This window comes from Rhincodon typus, chromosome 5, assembly GCF_021869965.1.
Source record: "Rhincodon typus isolate 14 chromosome 5, sRhiTyp1.1, whole genome shotgun sequence".
Classification (NCBI taxonomy): Eukaryota; Metazoa; Chordata; class Chondrichthyes; order Orectolobiformes; family Rhincodontidae; genus Rhincodon; species Rhincodon typus.
Window position 1 is genome coordinate 33609838 of NC_063336.1, and position 12206 is coordinate 33622043.

Below are 12206 nucleotides of genomic sequence, written 5' to 3' on the forward strand. Positions count from 1 at the left end.
ATAAGGGGTAACAGAATTAAAACAAAGATGAGGAGAAATTACTTCGTTGGGACATTGAGTAAATTCAAGGAGGAGATAGGTAGATTTTTAACTTGTAATGGATTGAAAGGATGTGGAGAGCGGGCAGGAACGTGGAGTTGAGGCAGAGATGAGATCAGCCATGATCATATTAAACAGTCGAGCAGGCTGAGGGGCTGAATTACCTACTCCTGCTCCAATTCTTATGTTCTTATGAACTATTGCCAGTATGATACATTTGTACATTAGGCCTGTGTCCGCAGAACCAACATTTACTAATGGCATCTACAAAACTCCTTTTGTGCAGAACTGAAAAGTGCACCTCAGAAGTTGAGATAATTTTCAAAGTTTTAATTGTTGGTTTCCTGGGTGGCTTCTTTTGCTGCCTGAATACACTGTCAGAGAACAGGAACCTGGCTGCAGGGGAGGATAGTCATAAAATAAAAAGAGATAGAGTGGTCTAGACAGTCATACCTGAAGCATGTTATATAAGTAGATTCAGCTTGAAACTAAATGCAGGCTCTAAACAACTTTGAAATAACAGTTCCGCTTGAATTTTAATTGTTTGCAAGGCAGTCACTGGTGTGTGAATTCTTTGACATAATGATGACACAGTGCTTTCCTTACTCCTTAGCACTGTCCCAGTCATCTGCTCCTCTGCTTTTTTTCTTACTAATTGCCAATGTGCCAACACATTGTGTCCCGCCAGAAAATCCACTGCGCTTTGTAATTTATGAAAGAAATCTTCTTTTCAGCAGAGAGAAGAATAACTGCCTCATACATTCTCTTAATCATAATGTGTTTGTAAGACCAGTCACATGCTCCACTGCCATGAATTTTGTATAAATTAACCTTCAGAAATTGAAATACTAAAAACGCAAACTGGAAAGGTTGGAATAGAACAGTGCATCAATTAGTAACCAAGGTTGCCTGATTATGTATTCATTCTAACATTATTTTCTTCAACATGCACCCCGATCCTACATTACCAGGAAGGAGCCACATTCCCAGAGTGGACTGACTTACAGTAACATGACCAGGATTCTCTTTTCAATCCTGCTGGGAACTGGACAGAATTATGGCAAAGAATAATGCAAAATATGGGCAACGTCATCACACTGACTCTGCAAGTTTCCGCAACATGCAGCTGGCAACTCCCTACCTGCCTCCTACATACAAGTGGCAGAAGCAGGCAGCCTGCTTATTACACCCCATCCTGCCTGCCAATGCTTCCCAAGGCTGCCATTGGAAAGCCAATGAACTAACTCCACAGAGGCCGGTATCCTGTCACCCAGTCACCCTTTATTTACACATGCATAGTAAGTGACACTGATCCAGCTTCCTCAGAACCAGCTCTCAGAGTGAACAGAACCAGGACACTTCTGTTTCTATCTGTCAGCCAGGGCTCCCCGACTGGACCAGATTAACTGCCCCAATGGGGAAACTCATATTCTATGTGCTCCACTCGACTGACCTCATTACAGTCACTAAAGCAGGCACCTGAGAAGTGGCAGCAGTAAACTTAGGCTCCCTGATGGCAAATAGGGCCTTTTAAGGACCCTTTGAGGAAGGGTCACTGGACCCAAAACATTAACTCTGATTTCGCTTCACAGATGCTGCCAGAGCTGCTGAGCGTTTCCAGCAATTTCTGTTTTTGTGTTTACCTATAAACATCTCCCTGGGCCTTTGTATTCCAGAACCTTTTTCCATTCTAGGACAGGCCTTAATCTTTGTCAGGGTCTTTGCAGGACATTTTCCAACCCTGCCAACTCTTACATGGCTCCAGTTGCAGTGCCGTCGCATCCTTGCCAAAATTTTGAGGCTGGGCAATGATGGGAATCCATTTGAAACCTTCCATCCTATGGGATGAACTCTGACTGAGGATTATAGGTCAGGGGTCCGGCAGCACTGGAGGTGTGGCTGGAGGCTATACCCCGACGTAAAAATATTACTAGGTGGAGAATCCTAGCACCGAAACTCCAATCCATGCAACCCACAGCTGTAGCTCACTAGTTCAGGAATGCAAAATTGGGCATTTTAAACCTGATCTAATTAAGATTCTGGTTTCAAGGCTTAAAAATCATATCGGTGAGGACGTCATGGAAATCCTCAACATTACGCAGTATAATGCCTTGATTAATCAGAGCCGTTCTGCTTAGTTTAATATTGAAACAAAGCCAGGCATTTAATTATCAATAATCATTGAATCATGCATCTCCATGGCAATGCCTCCACCAATTACAGCTCACTTGCCAACCAATCGGCAGTATTCTCTCATACCGTACAATTGTGTTTTCCTCCCCCCGACTTAAATTAATTTTCTTGTGAATAGTCCTGATGAGTGCAAGACGAAAAGCTTTGATAAAAATAATTTATTTTCAGCAATACTCAAATGTGCAACACATGGTGAATTATCAATGATAACCATAAACCACAGCATAAGTCTCTCCATCAATCTTCATGGCAAAGAACAGCTAATATAATATCCCAGTGACTCAGTGAAAGATAAAAACTAAAAATCTACACTAGAACCTTGATTTTTAAACAAACACTGATTGTGAGAGATAGTAAGAACTATTGTGGTTGGTTGGCTCACCAAGCTGGTTCGTTGTTCCACAGACGTTTCATTACCCTGCTGGGTAACATCATCAGTGCAGCCTCCAATGAAGCGCTGTTGTGTTTTCCCACCTGTTATTTGAACTCTGGTGTCCACTGGGCTGGATTACCTCACTTCTGGTTTGCCTTCACAATGGAGTGTATATGGGGTCGAGCTCTATGTGTCTAATAATGGCTTTCTTAGTGGAAAACCAGGCTTCTAGAAATTCCCGTGCTTGTCTCTGCTTAGCTTGTCCCAGGATCCTGGTGTTGTCCCAATCAAATTGGTGGTTCTCCTTATCCTAAAGACACGACCAATACTCACTCATCTCTATCCACATGGATAAGGAGAACCACCAATTCGACTGGGACATTGTTACCATTGACCAGACTCTGAACTGAACCAAAAGAAAACAAAAGAACTGCAGATGCTGTAAATCAGAAACAAAAACAGAACTTGCTTGGAAAAGCTCAGCAGGTCTGGCAGCATCTGTAAAGAAAAAATCACAGTTAATGTTTCGGGTCCATTCTGCGGAAGGGTCTCCGGTCCTGAAACGTTAACTCTGATTTTTTCTTCACAGATGCTGCCAAACCTGCTGAGCTTCCAGCAACTTCTGTTTCTGAACTGAACCAGCTCTATAAATATTGTGGCCACAACAGCAGTTGAGGAGTTCCATATTTTGCAGCGAATAATTCACCTCCTGATTCCCCTAAGCCTGCGCACCATATACAAGGCATAAGACAGGAGTGTGATGGAGTAGTCCCCACTTGACTGGATGACTGCAGTTCCATCATCACTCAAGAAGCTTGGTACTTTCCAGGATAAAACAACCCACTTGATTGCAGCTCATCTTAAACATTCATTCATTCTCCCTATCAATGCACAGTGACAGAAGTGTGCAAAACCTACCAGATGTACAGTATCATCTCACCATGTTGCTTTGACAATACTGGTTCAGTGAGATTCTTGTAAATCATGACCCTGTAATTGACCATGTGACTCTGATGTAAGAAGGGAAAAGCCATCAGCCTAGAATGAGCATGTGAAGAGAGAGGTCTTAGACCCCACACTAGAGAGCTGCGTTTGATAACCAGACATAAATACAACAGTGTTGTGGTACACAAGGAGTTGAACAGTCTCAGGGACGTGCAGACACGTACATCACAAAGCTACTCTAACCTGATATTTTACAATTTAACTGGCAGTATTCACATGAAGTGCAAGATAAAACAAGTACCTTATAAGCTATGGCCACCAATAGCTGGAAGGACAAGAGCAACAGAGGATGGGAGCATCACAAACTGTAATTTTCCTTCCTTCCAGGCTATTTAAAATCCAATCGGGGAACTATATCACCATTCCTTCGCTGCTACAGAGTCAAATTCCAGTGGCATTACATATTCTTCTTGTACTGCAGTAGCTCAAGAAGGCAGCTCACCACCAAATTTTATATTATTGTTTGTTCATAGGATGTTGGCATTGCTGGTTAGGCCAGCATTCATTCGGAGGGGAAGAAGGTCGCTTCCAGTAAGATGGCGGCAGAGTAGGATGCTCCAGCCAGAGCTTGTCGACTCCGCCCGTTCTTTTCCTTCTTTTTTTTTGTCTCCCTGTTTTCCTCCCTTCTATTGGTCTCGGACACCCAGTACCAGCCTCCGAAGCAAAGATGCCAGCGTAGGGGCAATGGCCCAGGGCACAGCCTGGTGACAGCTGGTGGTCAGACCATGTGGAGGCCTCCTGCGCTGGTCCTGCTGCAGAGAGCCTTTGGAGCGGGACTGCGACGTTTGTCTTTTTAACTTTGCTTCGTGTTTTTCTGACCAATGGTTACACTGTGTATAGTTGTAATGTAACTTCTCTTTTCTTCATTTTTCTGTAATGAAAGGATTATACCTAGGTACTCTGTGCCTAAGATGACACCTTGTGTTGGTGACATTATTACACTGTAACTAATCTGTAACTGAAGAAGCTGTACCTTGGTACCTTTGTATCTGAGATGCCGCTGTAAGTGGCGACTTATAAACTTTTCACTGCACTCATTTGAGTATGTGTGACAATAAAGTTAATTCAATTCAATTCAGTTAAAGTTCAGGCACATTGCTGTGGGTCTGGATTCCCAGGCCAGATAAAGATGGCAGCTTTCCTTTCCTAAAGGATATTAGTGAAACAAATGGGCTTTTAGAACAATCGATAGGGATTACATGGTTGCCGTTAGACGAGATTTTTGTTTCAAATTTTTTTATTGAATTTAAATTTCACCATCTGCCATAATCATAGAATCCTTACAAAGTGGAAGCCGGCTATTCAGCCCATCAAGTTCACACCAACGTTCCGAAGAGCATCCCCCTCAGACCCACCCCTCTACTGTATCCCTGAAACCTTTCATTTCTCATGGCTAACCTACCTAGCCTGCACATCCCTGGACACTCGGGGCAACTTAGCATGGCCAGTCCACCTAACCTGCACATCCTTGGACTGTGGGAAGAAACTGGAGCACCCAGAGGAAACCCATGCAAACATGGGGAGAATGTGCAACCTCCATACAGTCACCCAAGGGAGGAATTCAACCTGGGTCCCTGGCACTGTGAAGCAGCAGTGCTAGTCACTGTGCCACCCCACAGGGTAATAATGGGGTACAAACCCTTATATCTAGAGCATGGATTCTGGTTTATTAATTGTGTGACACTACCTCAATGCTACCAATAAATATTGGCCAAACTGAGATACCCATGTTCTGGAAACAAACTAAAAAGGAAACTGCTTGGCAATCTGCAGCATCTGTGGGGAGAGGAGTAAATCCGACTTTGACCTGTCAGCAGAACCAGCTCTTATTCTCTCTGCACTGATGCTGCTGGGCCGGTTGGATATTTCCTACAATTTGTTTTTAATTATGATTTACAGCATCCGCAGCATCTTGCTTTTGGACCAATAATGTCATTTGGGTGGGTGGAGGAGGGGAAAGAAATGCACCAGAAATGCCAGAACCGAAAGGAAGTCCAAGGCTGCAGGAATAAGATGAAACAATGTTGAGTTGGAATTTAAAGAGGATAATAAGCCAAATCTTGCAGTCAGACATTGGCTGAGAAGATCATGACACACTTTCAGGACACAGCTTTTGAGTGCAGCTGGAACAATGGAGGCTCAGCGAATGAGCGATGGGGAGGTCTGACAAAGAGGAAAGCAAACAGGACAGCACACCCATTGTACATCATCAGCTGTCGTATTGAGGTAAGCTTTTAAAGGTCCCAAGTCTTTCAGTCATTGGCGGGTGAGTGAGTCATTGGGTGGCTGGTGGGATGGGAGCAGGCAGGAGGTTCAGGGACATGGGTAGTCAGAGTGGGTAACTGGGAGAGTTTGTAACTGAATCAAGGGTGTGGATAATGATAGGGAAGTGGCTGGTTGGGTTGGGAGAGTCTGGGGATGGGGATGGGGAATCTGGTCGGGTATTTGGCACTGCACGGTGATGTTGAGTCGTCATGTTGGTGTTGCGTGCCATCGGGTCAGGTCAGGGAGCTGGGTCATCAGTTTTGGGGGCTGTATAGTCGGGTCAGGGATTTCAGTATTCAGGTCAGTGGGCTGGGCAGTCTGATTGAGGGAGTTGGATAGTCAGCTTGGAGGGCTGAGCAGTGTCAGTTGGAATGGGTACTGGGATCAGTGGGGGTCTGTTAGAGAGGAGTGGGCTGAGTTGTGCTGCAAATCACTGAGTTATACCATGGACTTGACAATGTAATGATTCTAGAGTAACTCTCCAGGTCAGTCGCCCTTACCCAACATAAGTCCAAGATACTGTTGTCAGCTGCTTCCTCAGGTTCCAGCATTCATGAGCAACTTAGGTTTAGTGCATTGCCGTTCAAGGGGGTTAGAAAATGCAGGTGGCTGAGTTTAATGTAAGTTGGAACTCATGCAGACTGGAGGGAGGGAGCTTAGCTGGGAGACATCAAGCTGGGAGTTAAACTAAAGCATGGCCAGCAGCATGGGTACTAGAAGAAGCAGGCCTCAATGTGAAGGAAGTGATCTTTTTGATGCATAGGGCGTGGGATTTGAAACTGAGCTCTGTATCAAACAGTATGCCAAGATTTTGCATGGGTTGGTTTAGCATGAGGCTGGGGAAGGGAACGGAATTGGTGCGGAGGAGCAGAGTTTATGGTGGTGGCTGAAAATGATAACTTTGAACTTCCCGGTGTTGGGTCAAAAGAAACAGGACCGTGGTGTTTCATACCATGTTTACATTCCAAAAAACACTGAATTGGCTGTGAAGTGCCTGGAGATGAATGTGGTTGTAAAAAAAAGGCTATACATACACACAATCTTTTAAAGGGTAGGAAGAGAAAACACTGGTGACACAGATGGACTGGAAGCACATGAAAATTGTTCCATAAAAGATTCATGAGCTAACGTGAGATGGTTATGTCACACGGATAGTCCTGGGACTGTGTCAAATAGTGGAGAGGTGCAGCTACATATACGTATGAAAGTTAAACCTAGATCTACAGCTGATGTGAGTGAAAGAATCACATAGGTGAGGAAAAGAAGGGAATTAAAAATAAACACCTTGGTGGACAAAGGAGATAAGAGTGCTTGGTCTCAGCAGTGGCACAACTAATGACAGACATACCTCTATGTCTGTGGCTTCAAAGCCCCATACTCACAGGAATGAGCTCAAAATGGAAGGTTGTTACTCCAATGCAACACTGAAGGAGTGCTGCTATACTGGAAGGACTGTCTTTTGGATGAAACTGCCGTTCATTTAGAAGATCATTCTGCATTATTTTGAGGAAGAGCTGGGCAGTTCTCCCAGGGATGCCCTGGCCAATATTTATCACTTGATAAACAGATCAAAAACAGACTTTCTGGTCAATATCATATTGTTGTTTATGGGCAGATTGGCTGTCATGTTTCATACCATGTTTACATTCCAAAAAACACTGAATTGGCTGTGAAGTGCCTGGAGATGAATGTGGTTGTAAAAAAAAGGCTATAAATACACACAATCTTTTAAAGGGTAGGAAGAGAAAACACTGGTGACACAGATGGACTGGAAGCACATGAAAATTGTTCCATAAAGCCAGAGAGCGGAGGATGGATAATAAAGGATGATCCTGTGGTCATCATAGCAGAAAGATGGAGAAGACACCACGGTCACAGAAGATGTCATTCTTAACTATGATCAAAACCATCCCAATACTGTAGGTAGGACAGAAACTGAACTGAATAAAGATTCGAACTGAAAGTTTTGGCAAAGATGAGGTTGGAGAAGCGTGAAGAACTAGGAGCAGAAGGTAAGATTATAGATGGGGAAGGAACTGGAGCAACTGGATGGATTTGATAGTGATCAGGATAATGCTTGAGTAAAGTATACAATCAGATAGCACAAAGATTATCAGAGATAGATGAGTGGGCAGGAATTGCAAGAAGGGAACTGACCGAGGGAATTCTAGGAAACGGATGAGTTTGGAAAGTTTAAATCTACGGGTGAAATTGCTGATGCACATGCTCAGACCAGAGAGTAGCCGGCCATCAGGAGATTAATGAGAGGCATTGTCCCCAAATCCTGCGTTAAGTTTGTTATTGCAGGAAGCTGATGAAATCAGCTAGGCATCTGGAACAGTAATTTCATTTTGACAATAATCGATCTGCTATTCATTTCTCTTTTTTAAGTTTTAATCAAATATTGAAAGTTTTACATTTTCAGAAAAAAAGGGAATAAGTTCTTTAATGATGCCTATTAAAAGTTTAATAATTTCAAGCTCTCCTTCACAATTGAACAATGCAATAGCTTTGAAATGATGAGCCAGAAATGACTTACAATTATAATGAAAGGACAAGTGGATGAAATCAGTCCTTTCTCTGAATAATTGGAGATGGTTCCAAAAATATCGCAGGAGTTTTTCTCACAGATTCTCCCAGCAGAACATTTTGAGACTTTTATCTCCAATCAAGTTTTGTCAAATGTAAAATTTAGCTAAAGAATTAATTTCTGAGAATACAACCCAGCAGACTCATTATTTTAAAATGGTTGAAGCAGTTTTTGATCTTTTCAAGAACCCCAAATGGTGAAATGCAATTAGTTGTCAGTGGAACTGACTCAGCTGAGACTGGCGGAAAGCATAATATTAGTGCTCCAATGTCTTAAAGTCACTGTAATCTGCTGGAATGATCAAACTACATGGAAATCAACATTCTCCAATGGGTCACTATCTCCATGGGCAAGTGCTTGGTGAAGCTTTTCTCATTTGTTTGTAAAGCATAACAACATCACATGTCAGAATACATTGCCAGGTCATTTCGGCACGGTATCAGTTACATTGAGCAATTCTCATTTCTTTTTCATCATTACCTTCAATAGACTTCTGCATGAAACACAACAAAGATCATAATGATGCATATAGTATCTCAAAGATGAAATATGCGTCTCAATTCAGGAACCGTTTGCTATCGGTGTTTGGCACTGTGTAGACTTTTGAAGACACAAATTGGAAGCAATTGCAAAGGATCTTGACGCCAAGTTAGCCCTCACCTTTAGTAAATGCTGGCCCCCACTTCACAACAGCCTCGGTTCAGTTATGTTAAAATGATGCAAGCTGCACACGGACCTTTATGCTCCCTATTCATCTAAATAATTGAATTGAATTGAATTAGCATTATTGTCACATGCCATATTATTGTCACATGCCATATTATTGTCACATGCCACATTATTGTCACATGGACTCAAAAGAGTACAGTGAAAAGTTTATAAGTTGCACTTACAGTACCATGTTAGGTACAAAGGCAACTCGGTACGGGTTCTTCAGTTACAAGGTCTTAAAAAACAGAGAAATAAAGAGTACGGCGTTGCAGAATTTAAGGTTCAGAACAATGGATTTCCAAACCAGACCACGCTGGCATCTAGCCTCCAGTCCATGCTGGGCCTTGGTTCCAGACCACACTGGGCTTTACCTTGAGATTCATGTGGCTGGGAGATCACTCTGGAATCACCTCAAGATCAGAAGACTACACTGAGGTTATGCCAGGCCAAGAGACCACCACATACAGCTGGAAGACTGCCCGCCGGGTGAGAGACCAGCATGGGAGGCTGCTGCACCAGGCTGGGAGGCCGCGATGCCAGGCCGAGAGGACCCCTCATCGTGACTGTGCTGAGACTGGGAGTTGTCAGATGCCGGGAATCAAGCAGAGGCCAGGATCAGAGGCGAAGAGAGGAGGAGAAAAAAAGAACTCAAACAGAAAAAAAGATTGGGGATTGAATCCACTGCTGGCTTGTTGCATATTCAGCAGGTTTGGGAATGGCTTTCATGAGTCACTGCTGCAGAATTGTAAGGGCTAATATCTGGGAGCACGTGAACAGCACGTCCCATTAAAAACGATATGAGAGACTTGTAGGGAGTTCGATCATGGATCCAGCAGAGTAAGACATACTGATGTAAAGCTGTACATACTTCCTTGATATGTGATTAACTAGTTCCTTGATCTTACCAACAACTCATCAATCCCTCAAAAGCTAGATTAAACTACATACAGCAACAGTTACAAGAAAAAGTACCTGCAAATCTTTTCAAAGACATATGTAGGACTGACTTATCTTGTATACCTCAAAATGGAGCTCCAGCATGACCAGCACATTCATTTTCAATTGTGACTGGTTTCTGATTGGTCTTTCCCACCAGACCATATGCCTGTATTTCTGAAAGGCAGCCCACACGAAGGAACACAAAACAATATCTGCAATAAAGAGGAGGATATTTTCCAGGCCATGGTGACAGAAGAGGAAACTCTATCGCTGGAAGGGTTCAACATTAAAAAGGAAGAAGTCTCAGATGGACTTTTGGTACTTAAATTTAACAAGGCACCAGAACCAGATGAGATGCATCTCAGGATTTTGAAGGAAGTGAGGGCAGAAATTGTCAGAACATAATTTTTCAGTCTTCCCTGGAATCAGGGGAGGAGCCAGAACTGCAAATGACCTTGTTGAAGAAAGGTTGCAGGGATAATCCCAGCAATTACAAACCAGTCAGTTTAATTCCAGTGGTGGGGAAAATTCTCAAATTACTTATTCTGGATAGAATTTACAGTTGCCTAGAAAACAGTGGATTGGTTACGAAGAGTCAGCATGGATTTCTAACGGGGAAATCATGTTTTATTAACTCGCTGGAGTCTTTTGAAAAGGTAGCAGAAAGGCTTGATGAGAGTAATGTGGTTGATGTGGTAGGTATAGATTCCCACAAGGCATTTCCCAGTGCCACCATACAGACATGTAAGAAAAGTTATGGGTGATAGCATGAAAGGGTCAGTAAGCAAATTGGATACAAAATTAACTGAGCGATATGAAACAGAAAGTAATGGTCAATGGATACATTCGGGCTGGAGATAGGTTTGCAGTGGAGTTCCCCAAGGTCTGTCTAGGGACCCTTGCTTTTCCTGATCTATATTAATGATATGGAACCTGTTGCGCAGGGGACAAATTTCAAAGTTTTCCGATGACATGAGACTTGGAAGAACTGTAAGCTGTGAGGAGGACAGTTCAAAAGAGCATTGACAAGTTGGCGGACTGGCCAGATAGGTGGCAGATGAGGATCAATGCAGAGAAGTGTGAAGTGATGTACTTTGGTAGGAAGATGATTGAAAAACAATATAAAATAGGGGGCACAGGTGGAGCGGGCAGTCAATAAAGCACATACGTTACCTCGCCCTTATTCATGGGGTCATAGAGTACAAGAGCAAGGACGTGATGCTGAACTTGTAGAAGACTCTTACTTGACCTCAGTATTGTGGTCAGTTGTGGGTGCCACATTATAGGAAAGGTGTGAATGCAGTGGAGAGGGTGCAGATGTGATTTACAGGAATGGTTTCAGGATTGAGAAACTTCAATTATAAGGATACATTGAAGAAGTAAGGACTGGTACTTTTGGAGAGAACGCTGAGAGGACATGGATATAAATCTTCAAAATCATGAGTGGGCTGGTTAGAGTAGATAGAGAGAAGCTGTTCCCACTTGTAACATAAACAAGAGTGAGAGAACATAGGTTTAAAGTGATAAAACCTTTTTCAGATTGTGAGTAGCTAGTGTATGGAATAAACCGTCTGGAAATGTAGTGGAGGCAGGTTCAGTTGAGGCATTCAAGAGGATATTTGGATAGAAATAGTGTGAAGGGGGTGGGGAAAAGGCAGGAGATTGGCTCTAGGTACTGATACTCATTTGAAGACGGCATTGGCAGAATCAGTGGCATTTGGCTCGGCCACTCCTGGGCACCATGGAGACAGCACGGACACATTGAGGCCAGGCCCTGTGCAGCCCCAGGTCCATGGCCAGCTCTGGTTCAGGAGCAGCATTCGCATAGGCTGCAGCATCAGTGATGGAGGAGTCCGGAGCCAGGGACCCCAGTGACTAACGACCAGTGGCTGTGCCTGGAGGAGCGTTGGATGGGGAGCAGGAGGTATGAGACCAGGCCTGTGGCTCTAGCTCAGATGCAGTGGTTGTGGTAGTGGCAAGGATGGCGAAGATGGGCCTGTAACCGAGACCCTGGCCAACGTCAAGCAGCATCTGGAGGAGCAGCGGAGGAGGAACAGGAAGAAGAGAGAGATATGACGTCTATTGCAGTAA